Raw genomic sequence first — 24247 nt, 5'->3', positions numbered from 1 at the left:
ATCCTTTTTTGCTCCCAACCACATTTCAATTTTGTAAACGAAATTATACATTTGTATTTCCTTGTGCAGCAACATTTTAGGGAATTCTACTTGTGCAATTACTGCCAAGCACATTGGACATCAACTAGAGATTGGCTAGGTTGTCACAAATGAACCTATACAGAAGAAAAAGTAGTAAATTAGTCAAATTAGTAAGAAAAAAACCCCTATGCATCACAAAACACGGCAAAGAAAAATGTAATAGATACAGCTCCTCTACCACTAGTATTTTAGAAGTGCAAGTACAGACTAAAGTGAAATACATTCCAGAGAAGGTTGAGGAAATAAAGCTGCCATATCCCATCCCTGAAAAATCCGAGAACTTTATTACAAAGATTTTTCTGCAGTTACTTGAGTAAATCAAATACACCAGGGAGTTCAGCAAATTAAGTGACTAATGACCTAGCAAATAAGGCAGGGGGGTGTGGGGTGTCGGGGGAGTCAGGGGAGTGTCTCTGGCCTCGTAACAAACCATCTCTGTCAGGATTGCTTTTTGGTTTTGCCCGTATATTGTCAAGCACACTGCATACAGATGAAGGATAGGAAATTTTAAGCCACAGAATGTGGTTTCTTAGCAACTTAAATAAATCCAAAATAGCTTTGACCAATAAGAACTTCAGTCTTGTATTATCTACCTAAGAGGATGCCACAGAAGATCCCTTAGAGAAAACCTAGAAAAATTACCCCTGACTTTAAGGGTACACATTAGTGTCTGCGTCCCCCCAGCTCAGTAGGAATAAACACTCCCTCAGGTTATGTTCTTCGAATATGCCAAATGCAGATTATGAGATTTCAGCATAAAATATGAATCTTCTTCTGAAAAAAAAAAATCAGCCTTGAATCACATGAAAAAGACTACATTATTTGTGTTAAAAGTATGAATATAATTTAGAAGAAAAAGATGGCATTATGTTCCCTGATGCGCCCTTTAGAAAAACAGCGCAGAAGTCATGCTTTTATAAATTATATATACAATCAGTGAGTTCCCAAGAAAGTCTCGTCACAAATAGATATTAAAGGAAAATATTAAGCTTTTAAAACCTTATCATTACCTAGCATAGTTTTAAATTCTTATCTCAAAAACTGAGTTAATACAGAGGCATTTTGCTTTGGCTGATGCTTTTTGTATGGAGCCATTCTTTCCCACAACAGTTTTCTATTAATTTCAGAAATTCATTGGTACCAGAACATACAACTCATCATTAATTAAAATCAGCTATACAATTTATTCCTGGTGTAGATGAAGCTCTAGTGTGAGACATCTGACAATACCTCTGGCTTCTTAGATCCCCACAGTACTTTTATTCTGTTGCTTAACTAGATTTGCTCATTCCTGCATTGTAATAAACAGAGATTAGATCTGTTTTGCACTCAGACCACTACAGTTAATTAAACATAAATGGTTCATACTCTGCCCGCAGGTATGCACGGGTAACTCATTCAGCTGAGCCACTGATTTTTACTCTTACTAGCCAATTTCTTTTTATTTCAAGAACAAAACAATGACCAACAGTTCAAGTCTGGATTTGATAGAGGTGAATTTAAGGTGTGGTGAATATGAACCCTGTATCTCAGAGAACATTTTGATCTAGAGTGACTAAAAGACACTTTACAATTTCAATGGAATCGGATTTTTAAAAGCGAAGAATTCAATTTCATAAAAGATGTACCCCTACATTGTCAGTATTAGTATCTTTTTTTTTTTTTTTTTTTAATAGGAAAAGTAAATACTTTTCCACTATAACAGCAAATACACATGCAACTTTTCAGTTTCCACTGTTTGGAAATGCATCCATATGCTAAAGATTTTGGCCTCAAAAAGTGACTTGACTCAACACTTGACTCGACTCAGCACAAAAAAATCAGCTCAGGGAACCCTGTTGTGGACAGCTGTGGTATGCTCAGTTCATGCAGGACCAACAAATATGTTTAATCCAGATCTCAGTAGGTAGATAAGGAGATAAGCACAGATAAGAAATTCAGCAGCTAGATATGGAGTCCGCTGCCACTGATTTTTCTTTTAAAAAATGTCCTCATCCTCCATTTTCAGCTTGTATACCAAAATTCCTAATGAGCTGAGATGTATTCTAAGGATTATTGAGATTTGGTCATAGTTGAGAATTATTTTAATGGTTATCCCTAATGAGTTGAGATTTGTTTTAGTGATTGTCACAGGAAAATACAAGAAATGTAGAAAGTATAAAGAAATACAGAAATTTAAAGAAAAGATGTGAAGAGCAGTGGACTCTTGGCTATTCTCTTTTGTGATTCAAGAGTGCTACTTTTGACAGGGATGGCTTCTTACAAAAATCCCATTTCTTAGTAACCTCTACTGTAGCACGCTACATTTTCTACATAATTTTTCAGCACCTGAAAATCCATGAAAAGAAATGTTTGAGAACAGTAAATACTGTAAAAACAACTTGTACTACACCTTGTAGCCTGCAAACATCTTAATCGACTTAAACCACATCGGTTACCATGTCCTTACCAAAGTACGTCCTTGAAACTCAAAGCTATGTATCAGCTGCATAGTACTTGGCTAGGGATTAAGTAGATCTGAAGCAGATTTGCTGTTAGAAAACCCCTCTTACTCTGTTGATAGAGGTTATGCTTTAGCAAGTTTCTGCTTCATTCCCTTGCTTCAGACATTCACTCCTCTCCCTCAGTTGTCTGCTTTAGGTTTCTGCTCCCAAGTGATGCTGAAGTAAGTAAATGGGTGATTGCATCCTCATTGCAAGGTGGGGCTGGGAGGAGGGAGATGGTGGAATAAGGACAGCATGAACCTTACCTTTCATCATCCATAGCTGAGAATAACTAGGGTGAAAGTAGATGCTGCGCAAACTCAGAACACTGCTGACAATATGCAATTACCAGTTTGAAAAAACTGTGCAAGTATGTAGAAATCTTTCCCTAAATGATCTGGTAGACTTGAAGACTGCAGGTTATACCTTCCTCGCTGTTGGAAGGTGTCAATGCAGTGTCAAAGTACAATGAACAAGGTTTGGAGCCTGCAGAAGGTGACACTTGCCAGGGGAAGCTTCTCTACAAGGTGTACAGCTACTACCTGATGCAACTAGAACACTGCGAATAAATTCTTCACTGTTTCAAAATGTGATTTGGAATCTTTATCCATTGGAAGTGGTTGTGATCCAGATTAAGCATCCCCATCCGGAAGAAGATCTTAAATATCTAATAACTAATACTTAGTTAAAACTCCATTACACTGAAAGATTTCAGTTTTCCCTAGTGAAATCACTATGGGTAGCAAATGGATTTATAAATATAATTAATATCCAAAGTTAATTTTAAATGTGTATGTAATGAAGGACAGAAAAGGTAAGATATCACCAAATTTCTTTTTAATGGTTAAAACGTTACAGGAGATTTTTTTCACTCTACAACCTTCAAAAGGAAGAGATTAAATTATTCAAAATGAAAACAGTCCATTCTTTACAAGGACACAACCTTCACCTGTCTGAATTACAGCTGTGTCCTTTGTATCTTCCCATTAGATAGTTGAAAATTTTTGAAACTATTGAAACCATTGAAACTATTGAAAAATAGTTCTGTTGGAAATAAGAATGCTTTTAACTGAAATTTCTGGTTTTTCTTTCAGTTTTCAGTAGTTATTTTCCTAAATTTCTTTAAATATTGCCATGCAAAAGTACTTATATTTACATTTCACAGACATATTATCCCAGTTTGCTTTAGTGAATGAAAGAACACTGGATTAAACAGCACAAGCTTGCCACAAGGACTTATGCACAGGCTTAAATTTCAATGGACCAGTCATTTGCTTAAATTTGAATAAGTATGCAGATCTTCACAGCACTCCAGTTGAATTTTTAAAATACATTAACTTTATTATGACATTTTCAGACTTCAGATAAAAGTGCATTTGTGGTAAGTTACATTTTCTGCAAAACTCAATACATCAAAATCTGTGACTTTCAGACACAGAAGTAATACAGAAGAAAATTTTTCAATCTTCTTCTAGATGTATTTTTTTCTCTTTGCAGCTGTATTCATTTGAGCTGTATGAATCCAACTGGCTCCCATGAACTTTGTTGACTTTGTAATATTCTAATGCACATAGTCATGGTATTTTAGCCCCTCACCCCCCCAAAAAAATCCCCAAAACCCCAAACAACCACCATTTCCAAGATGGGGGTAAAAAATCAATGGCTACTTGATTTTCAAAAGGTATTATTTATACATGTTAAAGGGCCCCCATTTTACAAGCACACATATGTATAAGGACACATGTTCTCTACTAGCTTTTGGAAGTCACAGCAGCAGCATTAGTCTCAGGCAGTACAAATTTCTGGGCAAAAACACTCAGTAGAATGCCGTATCTGGAATTTTTATCATAGAATATAGAGACCTTTTAATGTCAGGAAATTAAACTCCACAAAGCAAATCTCAACTTTCAACTGCTTCACCACTGTATTTGCATTAATATAAAAAATGGGAAGGGAGATTGTAATTAGTCTTCTGAAGACACTATAACAGCTGCCACATTTTACACTTACCTAGCTATATAACGAATGGTTTAAAGTTTCTACTTTTAACTACCTTAATTCATCACTATCTGGAGGAAATAGCAACCTCAGGATAGGGATGATCTTCAATCAAAGTTTCCCTACAAATTCTGGCTGACCCAAGTTTTTTCATCATTTTTGCTTTGGCAGATGGATAAAACCATTGTGAACTAAATTTTAATAAATACAGCCTTTGACCAGCATGTGATGCAATGTGCTCATACAGCCACCAATATGTATGCAAGGTGACAGATCTTTAGAACAGTCATGAATTTTTCATAGGTGCGCTTGAATGAACAACTTTATCCCTGTGTCATCAATATACAATGGGATTCACGTCCCCCAAAAACCTGAGGAGTAAATGGCAAAACAGCAAACCTGCTTTTTTGCTCATCAGCATTCATAGGATAGACAGGGCTGAAGTGAATTTTTCAGCAGCAGTCCTGATCACAAAATGCATACACCCTCTTAAAAAAGAATGTCCTAATGTAAGCAGGCACAGATCCAAGATTAGATGCTTCACAAAACATAACAGATCTATCAAAATAGTCTACAGCTAATCCCTCTTGTAACAAAATCACAACTGAACAAAGATGATCCTGTGTTCTTCTGTTCACCATCAACAATGAAGAACATTTACATGATACATTAATCAGTATAATAGATCTAAACCATCAAGTTCTTTCCCAATGAAAGGATGAAAAAAGGAAGAATGAAGAATCTATAGAAAGAGGGCTGCAACATAAAAGAGAAAAATATCTAGATCATACTTGATAAAAAACATCTCAAACACTGATAACTGTGTCAACCAAAAATAATTTGCTAAAAATAATTAATCTGCCATCATTTCCAGGTAGCTAGTTGGCAGTATGTAACTATCTACTTATGCCAACAGTGATATGCAGACATACTCCAATCAATTTAGGTAGCATTCCATTCGAACTAAAATACTCATTTTTTCAGTAACACTAATAAGCAAACAAGAAAATATTAAGTTAACTGTTGTTTCTAGGGTCCAAGAATCGTTGCTCAGCAGTTATTTTATGTTTCTTGTCATGGCATTGTATTGAACCACTGACACAGGCATGACTGCCTAATATTAACTCTTCAAAAAATATCTCTGCAGTTTCACTGTTACGAGACAAGATGCTTCTGAGGATAAACAATGGAACTGCCTTGGACAGCCAGATTTATTGGCAAGGCACATGGGAATCCAAAGTGGATGGCACAGAATCCCATTTCACGTGAAGTGTTTCTCCCCATTCTCCCCAATGAAAATGCAACAAATGAGTAGATAAAATTATTTCCGCATTATCAGGAGTTCCCTAAGCCAGGGTCATCATTCTGGTTTTATCCTGGTGTAAAGAAGATGTAGGCAACAAAACTGAACCTTACAAACCTCATGTACGGTCAGTTAAAGACCCCTAAAGATGCATTGCTTACATACATACATATATACGTGTATATATATATATGTATATATATATATTCTTTTAACAGATTTGAAATTTTGGCAGCCTTCACTGGTTTGAAGGTAATCACAGGGAAGTGTGATATATTAAACTCATTTATAATCTCTGCTCTTAGTTCTGACTATTTACTACTGACTTTATTTTGTTATATATAATAAGAAGGATATATTTGGAAAGTATTATAGGAAGTATTCAGTCTAAGGAAAATTAGTTTAGAATTCAGGAAAACGGCTTCCTTCACTTAAGTCAGGCTAACTTCAAGCAAACTGCAGCATAGAAAAGCAACTCTGACTATCACACAAGCACATGCATGATAATCATGAATACCTATTTCTAAGAAAAAATACAAAACCCCCAAATTAATTAGCTGGTTCCATAAGAATGACTCTACCATACTTTCCATAGGAGTATGCTTCCTCCTTAGCCAGTGCTAACAGAAACAGTACATAAAAGCAAGCTTTCGGAAAGATCTGTTTTGTCCTTTACTTTGCAAAGGTCATTTAAGATAACAGGTAAAAATGGCAAATCAGGCTAATGCCACCTGCTGGAATAATGGATACAAGACCGCTTTTACTTCATTGAAAAGAAACTAATAATTGTATGATATATTGACTACCTACAATCACTGGGGTACCCTCAACCCCATTTATGAAGCGTTCGCAATGGCTAAGCTTCAGTTAGCTTTCTCCAGCCCAAGCGAGGAAAGCAATCTTTCCTTGTCTAAAGCTGGACTTCTCATCTTTTATTACTTTTTTTTGACATGTTCTGAGGTCGCCTTTGAAGCAGCTGTCAACAAGCAAAGAAAAACAGCCCTTGCTTTCTATCAGTGCTACAGCAGGCGTTCTCCTGCCAGAGGAAGCACAGCAGCACCCGCTCCTCCCAGACCATGGCACGGCCAGGCAGAGCGGTGCCCTGCTCACTGCCCTGCTCCCTGACCGCCAGCAACACCACCAAGCTAACCGATGGGAAACAGGGTTCAATCAAGGAAGGATTTCCTTGATGATGATAATGCTGAGCCCTAAACTCATTTCAGCTGACGATTTGTCCACAGGCAGCACAACAGATTTGTCTCAATTCCCATTAAAGAGAATTTCATCAGCTTTTCAATACCGCTTTGGACAGGCTCAGGATGGCGATGAAGCAGCGCATAATAATCACGGCAACTATACGTTTGGAGCATATGGCCTCTGCAGCAGCGTTCAGTGGGAATTTCACTAAGGACTGCTAACAGGGATCAGCACAAAACCATCTGTAACACAGCTTCCTAGCTTCAGAGTCCCTGAACCCTCCTCCTTCATGGAGTGGGATATCAAGGTCAATAATATTTGGGAAGCTGAGGCAGCCATTGAGCTCAACCACCCCCAGCACTACTTCACCCTAGTAGTTCTCTTTTCTTTCTTTCTTGACAGCAATTTGGACTTAGATTGAGAAATTTTTGATTATTAAATGATCTAAACAAATTAATGTGGGTGAAAGTGAAAGCAATTGTAGAGCGTGATGTTTGCTTCCCCCAAAATGCAGAATTGAGGAAATTTCCATTTATAACACTGTGGCTGCAAGATATACAGCACTCCCTCACTTTTTAAAGGTGACTTGTAAGAGAACAGGAACTGCACACACAGGCAGTGTGTATGCAACAAAGCAAACAATCAAGCAACCAACACTGAGTTTAAATCTAGAGACTCTCCCATCACTTGTGATTACACACACCCAGTTGGTCCCTAGTCTCTCAATAACAATACAGAAGCATTTTCCACAACAGTGCAGAGTCTTTCTTTTACTTCATATACAACTGAAAAATGCTGCACACCAACCTCCTAAATGGTACATTCAAAACAAGGGTTGAGACTTTTTAAGTACATGTCTTTTGTGTCCCTAAACATGTGTTTCCCGATGTACAGCACTAAAAAGAAACAAGCTCTATGGTACTCTGCATTAAAAGATAGGCACTCCCACTTTACAAGTAAGCACAGAAAATTAGAGGACATAATTAGCAGAGTTTACGTAGCTGCTGGGTTGCAGTTCAATATCAAGACGTCGCATCTGGAGTTCGAAAGAGATACACAGAAATAACACAGTATTGTTTAATATATATTTCGATAATCATTGATAATGTATTTCCCAGACAATTTATTTCTTTTAGAAGAAATCAAAGAACCTACTCCTTTTCAGATTCATTGCCACACTTTGAAAGTAAGCGTGCTAATTGATTTCAGCTACAGTTTTCTTTACTCCAAGGGACCAAATTTCAGATGTTCCCAACTCTTGCGGATTGTGCCAGTTTCAGTACAGGACTGAGCATTCCTGATGACTAAGCTTTTAAAGCTTCTTCAACAGATACATAAATACTCTGGTTTAGATGAAGTATAAAAGAAGCTTTAAATGTTTTTATTTAATATTCGCTCTACTGCAGATTTGATGCTGTAAGTACTCCCCCACCTGACATTCTTTTAATAAATGCTAAACCTGAGGTAGAGATGATAATGTTTAGACCTAAAAACGAAAGAAAAAAGAAAGTTAACACCTGGCTTAGCAATAGTATTAAGTGTAACATACATAAAGTGACTGTGCAGTCCTATTTGAAAGCACTTAAGCTTTAGTGAAATACAGAACTGGTAATTTTCCTTACTTCCTCCTCCTCTAGCTTGTGCATTCACTATTTCTAAGTTAAGAGAATAAAGAGAAAAATACATGGAAGAAAGCGTGAGGCTATAGTACAGATGCCCTGACTGAAGTAAAATTTATGAGATAGGATTAGATCTCTCATGAATGGCCCCAGAAATCAAGTAACTCATCCAACATTGCTCTTTCATTCACTAATCCTCTTCGCAAAGTGCTTTTTGCTACGGAGCTCAAATTCTTAAACTCCAAAATTTAGTGGCAGAAAAACGGGGAGAAAGCAGGAAGAGGGAACACAAAAACACCAACATATTGGAAAGAGATATTTAAAAGCTTTCGCTTTGAATATTTTGTATTATTTAGTCTTTTCCTTGGAAAGCTTTCATAGCATCTTTTGACTCAGAAGAACATAATTTCTCTTGTATACACACAGTGGTTTGTAATACTGAAAACTCCTTCTGTAACTGTTTCCATAGTAACCAAAACCATTCTATTATATGTATTTAATTGTTGCCTTTTCAAGTATAATCTATTATTGCAGCCGGAGTCAGTGTGTTCTGTTGCCATCTAAATTATGGATTCCCTGAAGTCTATCAGGCACTCATTATAAGTTCCTTTTCAATAATTCAAAATTTAAAGCATTTAGTCTAGTTCATTATGTTGTATTACATTAAAAAAAATAATTCAGGAGTAATTATGTAGATAGCACAAAGCTGGAAGCACGAATTATTATTTTGACCAGGCGAATTTTAGTCATTTCAACTGTAACTACAAGGATAAACAAACCTTGCTAGAGCCCGTATCAAAACTCCCTACCTGAATGAGGGTATGACTCCTTTCTGAACTAGGCTCAGCTTCGTGACTCACAGGATTTAGAAACCAACATGGTAATCCTACTCCTTGAACACTTGTGCTTTCTCACTGTCCTATAAATGCTGTTTTCTACCTCTTCCATTAGTTACCCCAAACAGAGGACACTGTTCCTTGGACAAGAAAACAGGGAGGTTTTTATTTACCTGTGGAGGTACATGGCGCATTTCAGTGTGCTGCAACACACTTTGTCAGAATTGACAAGAAATAATCAATATAGCAACATTATTCTAGACCATATCTCTGAAAATGTTTATTTAGAACATTTAGATATTTTCAGTCAAAAATATCAATCAGTTCTATTTATTCAGGTCCAAGTAAGGAATAGAAAAATAAGATTAAAACATTAGATTAAAACAGGATTACAAAAATAAGGTTCAAAACACAGTCCCATTAATAGGGGGCTATTGTAGCACAAATTAACTTGGCATCACCTAACCATTTAGGTCATCTGTCAAAAAGGACTTCTGCTTCTCCTGTTCTGCCTTTAAACTGTGTGCACGAGACATTTACATTGATGCAACCAAAACTAAAAGAAGTGTATTTTAAAACAGAAGAATGCCTTTCATATTTGGCTCTCATACCATTTATTCCAAGTTGTTTTGTGGTTCTGATTTGAGGTCTGTCGCCTCTCCACCTGCTATTACCAGGAGAAATAAGCCCTTTTCAATTCAGTATCTTCTAAAGCAGTAACCTGAGCACATACAAAAATTGTATATAAAGATGTATAATATACAAAAGGACATAATAAAAAGATAATTTGAACTGGGACTGGAATACTCCTGAAAAAATCAATATTAAAAATTTTAAGTAAAGGACTGGGGATGGAGGAATAGGTCAGTACAGCAGTTAGATGAACATTACCATACTCTTGGGTGAATACCCTATAGGCTTTCTGTATAAACAAACAAAAGGATAGACAGATAAAGTTTTACCAAGAGTATAGGTTATAAGCACGACTGAATAAAAAATGGGAAAGTTTAGCTCAAAGCTACCCTTCTTTTTCCTCTGCCCGTGCTTCCCTTGATTTTTTCCAGTATCTCACTCCTAGTAATCTCTTACTCACAATTCCTTCCTCCTACTTTTCTTGCTTGTCACAGGAATCCTCCTGGGATCTGGGAGATTCGCTGAATATATACACCAGCTGATCCTGGAGCAAAAAAGGGAGAGGGCTGCAGGTTGTAGCCTATGTCATACTTCCGTATGTGTGTACGTGCTCCTGAAAAAGCCCCCTCACAGTCGTAACGCAAGCACTGGCCTCTTTTCTTTCCCTGCTTCTCTTTTTTGGACACATTAGCTGTACGCGTGCTGATGTTGTGGGTGCTGCGATGGAAGCTCTACCTGGATTATTAATAGGTGGATATATTTGCAATACATGCTTTTACATATTTAATCAATGTAGCGACAGCATATATTTTTCATGTGCAACAAAAGCTACATACTACTCCACTGTGTAATGATAAAGAGAGAATTAAATACCAAAAGCAAAACAATTTGTAATCAAAACAATTGGAGTAAATTCTTACCATATCCACAAAGACCTAGTAAATTAACTGTACAGGAAGCACATGAAACACAGGTATAGCACAGGAAAAGAATCCCAAAAAAATATTCTCCCTCCACAAACATCACCGAACTTTTTACATGGCGGCTACTGCTGCTACTACTGATAAAAAGCAGCTTGGCCAGTCGATCTCCTTTGCATAACAGAGCTTAACCCTGCTCAGGAAGAACTTTCATTAGTACTCGCCTCCTAACTGTATGGATATCTTTTGCAGCACTCTGCTATTTCAAACTCACTGTTGCTTGGCACAATATTTTATCTTTACAGCTTAACTTTGTTGCAATTTAATTGCAAATTTATGTCTCAATCCAACTACACCAATGCTGCATGGGTCCTAATGTGTTGATGCAGTGTCCTCTCACTTTCATCTCCTCTGCTTCCTACCTTTGCCATTTCCCAGATTGTTTTCTTTTTACGCTGTAGGTGTCATATATATATTTCCCATATGGTGGCTGACACAGCCCCTGTATTGACTGGAAAAAGCCAGGAGGGGGAAAAGGAGAAAAACAAAGAGCAATAGTAACACTTCATATTTTTAGCTGTAGCCTTTCGTCTCTACTATCAGTAAATCCATGCAAGTAAATCACAATGTATTCAATACTCAATGTAAACATAGATTTTTATTGGTTACTAAAATCTCTGCTCCTCGGGCTGTTCATGAGTACATTGGAAATGTACATACAACAGTAAGAGGGATATTGCCTCTGTATCTTGATTACCTCCAGGGAAAAATAAATAAGAACAAAATGAACTGGAGCTGGAGGTGGGTGCAAGGAAATTGTTGTTAAAATTACTTCTGTCCTTTCTCTAATATAGTTTTCTTAATTTGCAAAACAGAGCAAATATTGTTGTTAGAAATACTAATATTTAGATACTTCTGGAGCATCTCTCCCCATTTAGTTTTACAAAATAAAAAGTGAAATTCTCATTGATGGTATGTGAAGCATAGCATGCAGGTATGGGGTTTTTTTCCACATAATTCATTCCCTCTAGGATGCAGGTAAATCTCAACCTGAAGCATGATGAAGCACTTTCTGTATTTTAAGCAGTATGCTGATTAAACTTTGTTTGCTCCACCAGTATCCTATTTAAGTCACGATATGACTCTGAATAGTATGTTTTCTAACAAAATTAAGTCTAATACAGCCACTGCACAGGATGATGTTTTTTAGGAATGTTCTGCAAAATATATGGTTTAGAAAACCTCTAAATAAAACCAGTAACAGCACCATCACAACACTGTTGTTTTTCACTGATCAGATTCAAAAGAATGCCTGATAATGTTTTCAATGGAAGCGAACAATGAGCTATAAAACAGCATGACATAGTTCAATACCATACAATCATAAATGCAAATATACCTAGTTTTCCCTGACATCTTTCCTTTCCTCTACCTTCCAGCGACAGCAAGAAATTACCAAGAAATGCTGTTCTTTGTTATTCAGAGATATTTGCTGTTCAGAGATATTATTAAATTACTGTGACAGTGAAACAAATACATCTGTGCTATGTACTTGATCTGTTTTTTCTAGTTTTAATCTACAATGCATTTGTCTAACCAAATTAAGTACTTTGCAATCCGAGCATTACATGTACCAGCATTTTTCCTTCATATTTGTTTTCCATTTTATGATGCTTAAATTGTTCACATGTAATAACATAGTTGATTAATTTCTATATTTGAGCTGCAATTATGCTTTGAAATCTAATTTGTAGGAACTGAGGTTGTACTTTAATACAAACACCACAGATTTCTAAATTACAAAACAAATTATCCCCTGGTCCCTTCTCCCCTACCACCATCACTCCCCACCTCCTCTTCCGCATTTAGACAACACTACCTCTGACTGATGTTTCTGCTGCACAAAAGTACAGACCCAAATGTGCCTTAATTTTCTTGTGAGATGACAGAATACAACCACTGGCTGTGGCTCAAACAGAGCGTTAATTACAGTTTAGCCACAGCCAATGCTTTTACATACCAGAAAGTATAATTCTGTTTCTGGAGCGGTCACCTAAGACTAAGCACTTCCACTTAATTTTGAGCAAGCTTGAGTCAAAGAAGTCAAGTCTAACAGATATTTTTGCCCCGCCTTTACAAAATATAACTTCTGTATCCTTTCAAGATTTTGAACACACTAGCATACACGAAAAAGGAATAAATGGGCAGTGCTGAAGGAATAAATGGGCAGTGCTGAAGGAATAAATGGGCAGTGCTGAAGGAATAAACGGGCAGCAGTGGCACTTCTCTCTTTCTCCCCATCTGATTTAAATGGGCTTTCTCCCAAAGCTCCGAGTTCTGTGCTTTAAAAGCATGTTCCTTCAGTGAAGTCTCACAGCAACTGTAAATTCTCATTAGGCAAAACCAGGCATCAAGGTTAACACTGGGGTTTAACATTGTCTTCCCAATTGCTGCAGTATGCTACAAGAATATATTACTGAAATACAAATTTAACAATCGCTATACAACATAAATGCATATGAACTAACTTAACACGAGACTATCGTAAAAATGGCTTTTTTGAAATGATGAAAAAAGACCAGAAAGTAAGACCACAGCATTTGTTCTGAGGTTTCATTGTGCTGTCCCAAAACCAAGTTCTTCCAGCCCCTTGAACAAAGGACCTGCTAAATAAAAACATTAGATCATTAGATCTCTCTTTAGTACATGAGGTTGAGGGAGCAGTTGTGCTTATCTGAGTGGCTACGTTGGACATAAATTCAGGCTAGACAAAGATGAAGTCTGTTTTCCACAGGGAACTTTTTTTTTTTAATCCCAGGTAAACAAGTGAGTCATTTTCCACATGCCCAACTGTAACCCTGGCTCAGGAGGACATTCTGTATGAGTGGCTTTCTACAGTCGTTCCAGCAGGCAATGGGTGTGCTTTACAGGGCTTCGGCAGCTGCCACGTAGGATAATGGAAAAAAACATAATTTTATTAGAATAACAAACCCTGTAAGTGACTAATGCTACAGTTTAGAACAGCAACTCTTCAGATGTGGATCTCCAGATAAAATAACTGATGTTCAATTGCCTAAGCCTGTTCCAGTGGCTCAGTTTCCTCGACCCTATCAACCATCTCTGCCTGCATTGCCTACAGTAACTATTTTCTTTTTAGGGAACCAGGCAGGATTTTACTTACCTAAACTACATCTCCTTTTAGATTTCCTCCAGAGGTTAAGGAGGCTTGGTGTATCATGTAATCATTCCCATTTCATCACATAATAAAAGTCTCAGCACAAAATTCAAATTCAAACAAACGTCCTATCTAGTCATAACTGTGCCTTATGGTTCATTGCTCTAATTACAATGTATATGCCAAGAATATTTTGCAATGATTACTCAAGGCCATTAGCCAAGAGTTCTTGGTTGCTGAGTGTTAGGCTGCCACTTTGGGATTTAGTTGATACTGGTGGTCTGACTCATACTTCTCAGTAATGCAGAAACTTCTAGACGCTACAGCACACACAGGATAAAATTTCCGCTCTTGGACCAAGTGTATCTTAAGCACCTGTCTTTATGAATCTATCTGGGTGACAACTGGCAACTTTTCAAACACAAGCTCTAATTTAACACTGCAAGATTACTTATCTTGATGTATTTCTTTTGGGGAAATTTCTGGACATGAAGGATGAGCAAGTCAGATGACTAAAGCTTCCACTACTGCTGAAGTGTCCAGAGGAAAACATGATGATTCACAGAGAACATAGAAAAGGATGCAGGGGAATGCGCAGATTTCAATTTAATTTAGTAATAAAAACCCTGTCTCAGGTCTGATACATAATGGGTAATCTTACTCTAAAGGACATTCTTACTAAAGTGATGGCCACAACCAGAATGACGTTATGGCATCATAAAGGTATGTAAGTTTAGGGATGTGAATGGAACAAAGTGATCTTTTATTCTTGCTTCAGGCTAAACCAGAGCCATTTTCTAAAGGCGACTGTGATTTGGTGACAATATCTTCCTTATAATGACTTCAGGTATAGTTAAAAAATTGTAGCTGTTGATGCAGTTATGCTGTCCATTGCTTGCTGCTGAAGCAGTGGAAATTTGTATTCCAGATGGCTGTAACTGCATTGTCCTTAGTTTGTACAGTCCAGTGCTTTAAGTCAGCTTTGGTCATGCTCTCTGCCAATGTCAATTACAATAACTATTTTGACTCCAAAAGTTCTAGATGAATTTTCACCATTTGGAGCTCAGACACATCACTTTTCAGCAAAGATGTATTACCCCTACAGGTTTCTATTTCTTTCATTTTCTTGTATTAGTAAAGATTAACTACACCATGATACAACGCACTAGTCCTGTATTTTGAAATTACAACAATTATTTCAGCTTGGAAATGCCATAGTGTTCTTGATCTGTCATGCTCTGATTCAAAGTGACCTCATTAAGTACCTTGCTTAACATACCATCCTTGCCTCTTTTTATGAAATATTGTTCAGTCACATCAGTAATGCTTTAAGCATAATGACTGAAATACTTATGGTCAACTGTCCACTAGAAAGCAAATCTCTTCTCAAGAGGGAAGAGGAAGCTTTCCAAACCATGACCTTATTTGCAAAGGATTGGAGCTTTCTTGGCAGAGCTATAGATAAAATCTACATAACACCTTTCCTCCATAGGACAATGACCATCATTCCTCTGCCTCCTGCATTATTCACCACCACACAGGAAAAGACAGGACTTAATATTTTCAATATTTTGTAGTTGAGTACTGTGATTACAATTACTTAGAGGCTCTCAAAAAAACAGTTTATTCAACATCTGCAACTAAAGATCAAATGAAGCTGTGGAAAACATCTTAATTCTTTGGATGCAAAGAGCTGCCTAAGATATTTAAAATACTTATGCAGATTGTTTGCCTGTCAATCTTTCTTGTAACTTGCTGGTTGCTGTGACTTAGAAGGAACAATGATGCTCTTCCCATTTTACAACCACATACAAACTTTCTTCCATATTCACTTTGCAGTGCAATTATATTTCCTTTGCACAACTATTATTTATAATTGTTTACACGAAATCATTCTCACTTCCACAGTGGCCAGACACAGAGAAAAAAATAGAAACATCCGAGTCTGGGTTATTGCTTTTCTTCAAAGCAAGGAGAAAGAGGATACAATTTCAGCAGCCTACTCAAGAGGCAATGCCAGGTAAGAGTTTCAGGTACTTAGGGTTGGGGAATAGCAGACAATTAAAGAAGTGTAAATATTATATTTTTCCTATTTTCTGAAATGTTTGCCATTTCAGAGAAGACATGAGTACAGCAAAATAACTGATTCTCCCAATATGTGCAAAAAGCAATACAGGATGTACAAGGAGACCATGGAATTGTTTTGGCCACGGGCTACAGTTTGTTTTTTCTCCACTTTATTGCAGAGGGACAGGGAATCAGAATAATCAAAACTGAGTTTTTAATCAAATGTAACAGCTTAGTAGTGCCTTTTAAACAAAGAGTTAATTTCTTGTTTGTTACCCTGATTATGTTTTGGGTATTGATTAATTCTTTGCATAGTCATAGCTAGAATTACATATTTTAATATGCTCTCCTTGAAAGTATAAAGATTAAAGATTTAAAAAAATCAATCAGAAAATATTTATTAAAAAAATGTTTGCTTTTTCAAAATAAAACCACCTTTGTTTCATTAAGCATAACTTTATCAATCTCGTTAGCTGCAGGGAACAATGGGGTGTGTAATTAGAAGATCCCAGATCAACACCTGGCCCTGGGCTCATGTCAAAGGCTTAATTTCAATTTTTTTTGATCATGGGTCAGTTTACATGGCAAGAGGCCTGCTGGCAACAGATGGGTCGACCTGTCTTGAAGTGGGAAAAGGATCCTCGGTCAGGAGTTAGCAGGGCTCATTGACAGAGCTTTATACTAGATTTGAAGGGGGAAGGGAATCCAATCAAGCTCATTAAGGGATGATCCTGGGGGTGGCAGGCCAGGGTAGGAGCTGAGATCAGTAGCACAGCTGAAGTGCTGTTTTCTTATGGGCAAGAATCAGGGGAAGGTCAACAAGGAAGATATCCTGGTAGGAATCTGTTACAGACCGCCCATCCAGGATGAAGAGGCAGATGAAACATTCTAGAAGCGGCTGGGAGAAGTCTCAAAATCACTAGTTCTATTCTCGTGGGGGACTTCAACCAACCGGATTGTCCACTGGAAACACAACACAGCAGATAGGAAACAGTCTAGGAGGTTCCTGGACTGTGTGGAAGAGAACTGCCTGACACAGCTGGTCAGTGAGCCAGATGGCAGGGAAGGACTCAGGGGTGATCTGGACAGGCTGGAGCAATGGGCTGAGGCCAACTGTAAGAAGTTCACCAGGGAGAAGTGCCGGGTCCTGCCCTTGGGTCACAACAACCCCACACAACACTACAGGCTGGGGAGAGTGGCTGGAAAGCTGCCTGGTGGGAAAGGCCCTGGGGGTGCTGCCTGGTGGCAAGATGAACATGAGCCAGCAGTGTGCCCAGGTGCCCAAGGAGGCCAACAGCAGCCTGGCTTGTGTCAGAAACAGTGTGGCCAGCAGGACAAGGGCAGTGATTGTCCCCCTGTACTCGGCACTGATGAGGCTGCACCTCAAATTCTGTGTCCAGTTTTGGGCTCCTCACTCCAAGAAAGACATTGGGGTGCTGGAGTGTGTCCAGAGAAGGGCAACAAAGCTGGTGAAGGGTCTGGAGCTCAAGTCTTATGAGGAGCAGCTGAGGGAACCGGGGTTGTTAAGCCTAGAGAAGAGCAGACCTTGTTGCTTTCTACAGCTGCCTGAAAGGAGGTTGCAGGCAGGTGGGGGTAGGTCTCTTCTCCCAGATAACAAGCAACAGGACAGAGGAAACAGCCTCAAGTTACAGCAGGGGACAGTTAGATTGGATATTAGGAAAAAAATATTCACTGAAAGGGTGGTCAAGCGTGAGAACAGGCTGCCCAGGGAGGTGGTGGAATCACCATCCCTGGAGGTATTTAAAACACATGTAGATATGGTGCTTAGGGACATGGTTAAGTGATGGACTTGGCAGTCCTGGGTTAATGGTTGGACTTGATGACCTCAAAGGTCTTTTCCAACCTAAATGATTCTGTGATTACTAAGATATATTCAGTTCATCCTATGTTTCCTCAGAAGACTTTTACATAATTTAGTTAAGCATAGGCATATCTAACATGCAAAACCCACTTTTCACTAGGGTCTAAAGTCCATCAAATATCCTACCGTACTTTGGAAACTACCTTCCCAAACACATCTGCTGTGATTTCCAGCCTTTTCAGGTGGCCGCTCACAAAAGGTAGGTTATGCTCCTCACCAGTAATTCCTGCACCTGTCCTGTCCATTGAGGGACAGGCAGCACTCATGACTGGTTTCCACAGGTGTGAGAAGGAGACAGCACATCAAAATTTCCTATCATGTGAGACACATTAACATGTCTTAGACAACCTTAAATCTACACAGAGAAAGAGCCACACACCCACCAGCAAAGGACCATAAAGTAGGGGAGCTGCAGGGTGCTGCAAGGAGCACAAGCAGCAGGGAGGAAGGACAGCTGTGCTCCTGAGGGGCGCTGGGAGCAGACATGGTGCAATGAAGCAGAAGCAGCAGCCCATGGAGGGGACAAGTGGGACCTGGAACCACGTACGCACGCCCCACCGTTCTGGCCTGCATCCTCAGGAGATTCAGGCCTGGCTGGTTTCCTGAGGAGAACCTCCAGTACTCATGGCAATTCTGGGAACGTTATTTGACCCTCACAGAAACATTTGATTCCTACCAGTCCAGGAAGTGATTTTAATGGTGCATTTGACCACTGACAGCATAATCATATTGCTTATATTTACTCAAAGAACCTGCTTTAAAGAAATGGATATAAATTCTACCTTGTCTACATCTTACCTATCACTACAATGTTATGGTGGAAAGTATACTGTAATTCAGTTGATGGGTCTTTTGTTTTTCATCTGAGCTGGAATCACAGCTTTCAAAGCAATGTCATTCCAGAGCGCCACTGGGCATCCCTATACTCTCCGTATTACCCAGTGACACATGCTTACATAGTGCATCATCCCAATTATCCAGGAAACTGAAACAGCTCAATCATCTTTTATCAGGTTGTCCAAACAAGTCTGAAAAGCATTCATTTTTCACATTGCTGAAACATGCCTTACTGAATGGACTGTCAAAGCCGACACAAATCTTGCAGTGGGGTACCACCACCTACCAACCTGGCTGCATTAGAGAGCACACTTCGTGTCACCATGAAGGAGGCACCAAAAGTTATAGAGGTAAAACAACACTGTTGCTCTGAGGGAAAAAATGTCTTTGCTGAGATTTACCGAAATACCAAAAAAGATTAGATGGAGAGAGAGAAAAAGGAAAAGAAAAGCTGCAACTGAAATCAGTGAAAAGTAATATATAATCAGCTTGGTTTGAACACTTGTTGAAAGGAATTAGGCAAGGCTGCAAGAGCCAAAAAGGAATACCAGTGTCTTCAGATATAACTATTACTTTTTTTACAACTTGAAGATCTCAGAGAGAAAACAGCTCCCAGATTTTCGAATATACTTACTGCAGGTAGCAAATATAAGATATATATGCACCAAAACCTTCCTAGATATCAGAGTAATCTGTAGTAAGCAGTGCAGTACAGAATGTCATCAAAGCTATAATTCTCCCACATACCACCCTGTTTTCCATCAGTAAGCACCCACCTATTCACTGTGACTCCAAGGAACCTTCTCCTGTATTTGAAGTTGAACTCATGCATATGAATTTTGCTCAGGTAAGTACAGTAGCAAGGTACAAGTTGTCACAGACAGAATATTGAAAAGACTCGCTACATCGGCCCATTCACGTAATTACCAGAAGAAAAATCTTGATTTCGTTTTTAAGAGTCTGAACTGCCAAATGCACTGTAGCATTTAGAATCATAGAATAGAATCACACAATAGTGTGGGTTGGAAGGGACCTTTAAAGATCACCTAGTACAATCCCCCTGCAATGAGCAGGGACATCTTCAGCTAGATCAGGTTGCTCAGAGACCCTCGAACCTGACCCTGAATGTTTCCAGGGATGGGGCATCTGCCACCTCCCTGGGTAACATGTTCCAGTGTTTCATCATCCTCATCACAAACAATTTCTTCCTTATATCTAAGTCTGAACCTACCCTCTTTTAGTTTAAAACCATTACTCCTTTTCCTACTATTTTCCTAGGATCTTCATCTGGAAATGTCCCCTAAAGATCAGGAAAATATTCCTGACATGGAAAACAGTTGGCAAATTAGTGTCTGCCTCACAACATAAGATCTGTAGCTCTAAAAACAATTTAACAGCAAGTATCTTAAAAAAAAAAAAAAAAAATCAAAACCGCAGACATGACAGCAGTTGAAGTACAAATGCACAAACCAGCTTTAAATTGGTCAGCTCAGAGGGCTACACGTTGTCACCACAACCCTGACCTGCAGGGCTGTCATATCCAAAGACACCAATCAAACAAAGTACATAAGCACCTGCTCAACTTTAAATCCCGTAAATTAAAAATGATGAGCCTAAAATTCACTGTACTTTTTTCAGGCACTAGTAGCACATGAATGGGTTCCTGTGTTGACACAAGAACAGCACACAGCAGCATTGTTTGCTCAGACATGTGTGTCTGAGAAACTTCTTTTTCCACACAGCCCCTGGCAGCGTGAGTTTTCAGTTGACAGCTTGGCCAGAAGCTGTTTTTAAGTTGCTTTTAAGCACAACATCCAGTTCTCTGGGCCATGCCTCCTTTCCCATGTTTTCTTGTAAAAACTTGAAATGGAAGGGAGGATTCCTCACGTCATTGCTTCATCCTGGCAGCTGATTTATTTATATTTGAATTCAGATACGAAGGACTAAGATTAGGACTATGCAAACAGAATACACTGTTCAAAATGTTCGAATTGTTTTAGCATCCAGGCACCTTCGAGAGCAACTGACTGATTTATCACTACAGCAACACAAAGAGGCCTTGATAACTTGAATTCTCAAGAGAGCATCAGGTTTTTAAGTCTTGCATTTCTACAAAAGAGAATAAAGATAATGCAACGTCCTAGACAAAGTACAGGGCCTGGAGGACAACGTCAGGAAGAGCTCACATTTCCCGGTTTTTGTCCTGACCTCACACTGACATTCAGACTATGTGTTTCTCTGTATCACAACCTGTTACGGAGTAGAAGGACAAAAACTGCAAAGGGGTGCTCTTTCTCTTGCCAGCTGAGCCCTGAAAGCGTGCAGAAACCAGGAACTCTCAAGCGGTGTTCACGTATTAAAAATGGAGACATCCCCCTGTTCCATAATGCATATTCACAGAAGAGCAGTGAACCCCTTTTGTACCCTACCAGCCTTCAAGGCAATGCAGAACAATAGCCGAAGCACCTGGCAAGGATTTAATCTTCCTTCTGCAGGTGCTACAGCTTCACCAAACAGGTTCCTTCATGCTTCTCATGACAGGGATGAGGAAGAGGTAGGAGGTGGAGAAATTGGGAGTGGAGTTGCGCTTGGGAAGAAGGAAGGGGTGGGGAGCAGGTGTTTTTTTAAGTTTTAGGTTTAGTTCTCATTGTCTTACTCTGATCTGAATGGTAATAAACTAAACTAATTTCCCCAAGTCAAGGCGGTTTTGCCCATGACGGTAATTGCTGAGTGATCTCTCCCTGCCCTTATCTCAACCTACGAGCATTTTGTTACATTTTCTGTCCCCTGTCCAGCTGAGATGGGGAGTGACAGAGCAGCTTTGGTGGGCGTCTGGTGTCCAGCCAGGGTCAAATCACCACAGCACTAAACAGTTTCCAAGACAAAATAACTTCAATAGTCAAATATTACACAATTCACATTAAAGGCCTTTTTTCTCTGCTCAGGCTTCGCAGATTCTTGTGTCCTGAAAGTCTTGGATATAATTCCACTGTGCTTTACAATATATATTTTTTTCTGTTACTTTTAACTGTTTAACATCATCTTATCATTAATATGTATTTTATCTGTTTTGGATTACACACTGCTTCCTAATGTGTTTTTAGAAAGCATTAGTTATTCTAAACATACTCCATCCAAGGCCCTGACGGCAGCAACTTCTCTTTACAAGATCTCAATGCCTGGCCACTGCTCAGCCCTCCAAGATGCACAGAAATTCAGGACACACAAGTCAAAATCATTCAGGTAAACAAAGATAAGCATAGAAATCAAAGCATCAATGTTATTTCCCATGAAGATAATTACAAATACCCGTAATTATAATTCACCTGTGTAGATTAGCCCATACGTGGATTTTGCACTCAAGTCAAAGGAATTCAACATGTGCCCAGGGTTCCTCTTGCTTGCTGTTTATACTGGAGACAGAGGACACTGGGATATTTAGACACCAGAATTGGGATCTGTTTTTCTTCCATTAAAAATGGATATGGGGAAAATGATCTACATGTAGAAAGCACAGGGTGAAATGAGGGAAGTGAAAGGTATGCTAATGTTTCACAACGCTTGAGGTTTCCTTGAAGCCATATGCTTTCACCTCCCCTACGATTCCTTTGAAGGTTTCTACAGTATTTCCTGAGTTCCCATTCTAACAGCACGCAACGGTTTTCCAGCAAGATGATTCCGTTTCATTTCCAATATACTTGTAAGAAATGTTGGTTTGAAGATACTGATGCAACAGTACTGTTTCATGTGAAGAAGTTCAGGTACATTTATCTGTTTAAGCACAAGCTTGTTTCTTTTGGAAAGAATTCCAGAGCCATAAGTCATATTTTTAGACATGAGAATTGGAAGAGTAGCAGAGGTTAGAGCATGTTTCTGAGACTTTTGGGTGTGGTAAGACAAGCACGATTTAAGTGTATGTGCTTAGAAGATATCACTACTCAGGTTGTAAAGAAAAAAAATAAAAAAACCAAGCACACCAGGGAGCAGATTAATATACTTGCTATTACCAATAAGGTGAAGGAAAAAAAAAATATCTAGGAGGCAGCATCATTCAGCTTTCAAGCACATGCTATACAGATACAGGAGTTTCCTTCCTTCGAATTCATACGGCATTACGAAATGCTGGAACTGCTGATAGTAGAGAAAAACCCAAATCAAACAATAGTGCAGGCTTGCCTTTTAGTGGAGAAAAGGAAAAGATGTCCTATACCATTTGAACTAACCACAAAAATTATTCTGGATTTCAACACAGTATTTCGCAGACCATTGCCTTTCCAATCCCTTAGTATTCAGACAACCATATGACTGAAACACTAAAACAAATAGATGCTACCAGTATTTCAAACATTAAGTGATTGTAATAATACCTAGATGATAGGCAATATACCGTGTTAAATTTTAATTACAGGTAGACTGGATGGAATTGGTTTATCACTAGACTGAAAAATGCCAGTCAGGTACAGACTTAAGCCATAGGTCTGTACCAAGATCACATCCCATCCAATTTTATCTAATCCACAAGTGGTGTTTCTGGGATTTTTTGCAGGGGTGGGGGGATGTTTTAATTTTCTTACAGTAACAGGCATACAAGCTAGGACTTTATAGACAAGTTCAAAGCTGAATTTGTATACACCCAGCAAAGCAGAAAAATAAATGTAAATGGTAAGGACCAATAATGATGTCGTATTAATCCACTGTCATGTTTTTAATTACCTTCCACACCTTACAATGCACAGACCCCAAGTTTGTGTTGTGATAAAGCATTACTGTTATGCTTGCTTTCTTTTCATGAAAAAAAATGTTCTCTTCATTCTCCAAGGACTCAATTGTTAAGCAATACCAAGTAGGATGGTGGTTTCAAGACAAATGGTACTGCACATGCTGTGATTATGGTTCTCATCTAATGCAAGATATCAAATTACAGTCTCTTTAATTAAATAGAATTTCCTTGGAAGACCACTACCACATTTCCAAAGATGCCATCATATCTCATACCACAGCAGTAAAACAGTCACTGAAAAATACTGAAATATCTAAGATGAGCAGAGCATTTAGGAATTATATTCTTTCTAAACATCAGCTACTGACTAGAAAAATGGTGCAAGAATGAAAGGACTATTTGAAGAAAAAGAATCGCTTTACTAAGCCTGTTAAAAAGTCAATTTCTCAGAGCATAAATGCCCATTCCCTCTAAATACCTCATTACCAAAAGCCTT

General features: G+C 38.5%; 1 protein-coding gene across 3 annotated transcripts in view; it reads right to left on the bottom strand.

The window, feature by feature from the left end:
- Positions 1-24247, bottom strand: part of CCSER1 (coiled-coil serine rich protein 1) — a 722557-nt gene that overhangs the window by 522356 nt on the left and 175954 nt on the right. The gene's annotated exons all lie outside the window — the stretch shown is intronic.

The sequence above is a fragment of the Falco rusticolus genome, chromosome 1 (assembly GCF_015220075.1).
Source record: "Falco rusticolus isolate bFalRus1 chromosome 1, bFalRus1.pri, whole genome shotgun sequence".
NCBI classification, from domain to species: Eukaryota; Metazoa; Chordata; class Aves; order Falconiformes; family Falconidae; genus Falco; species Falco rusticolus.
Note: the sequence above shows the minus strand (reverse complement) of the source record. Positions and strands in the feature narration are given on the sequence as shown.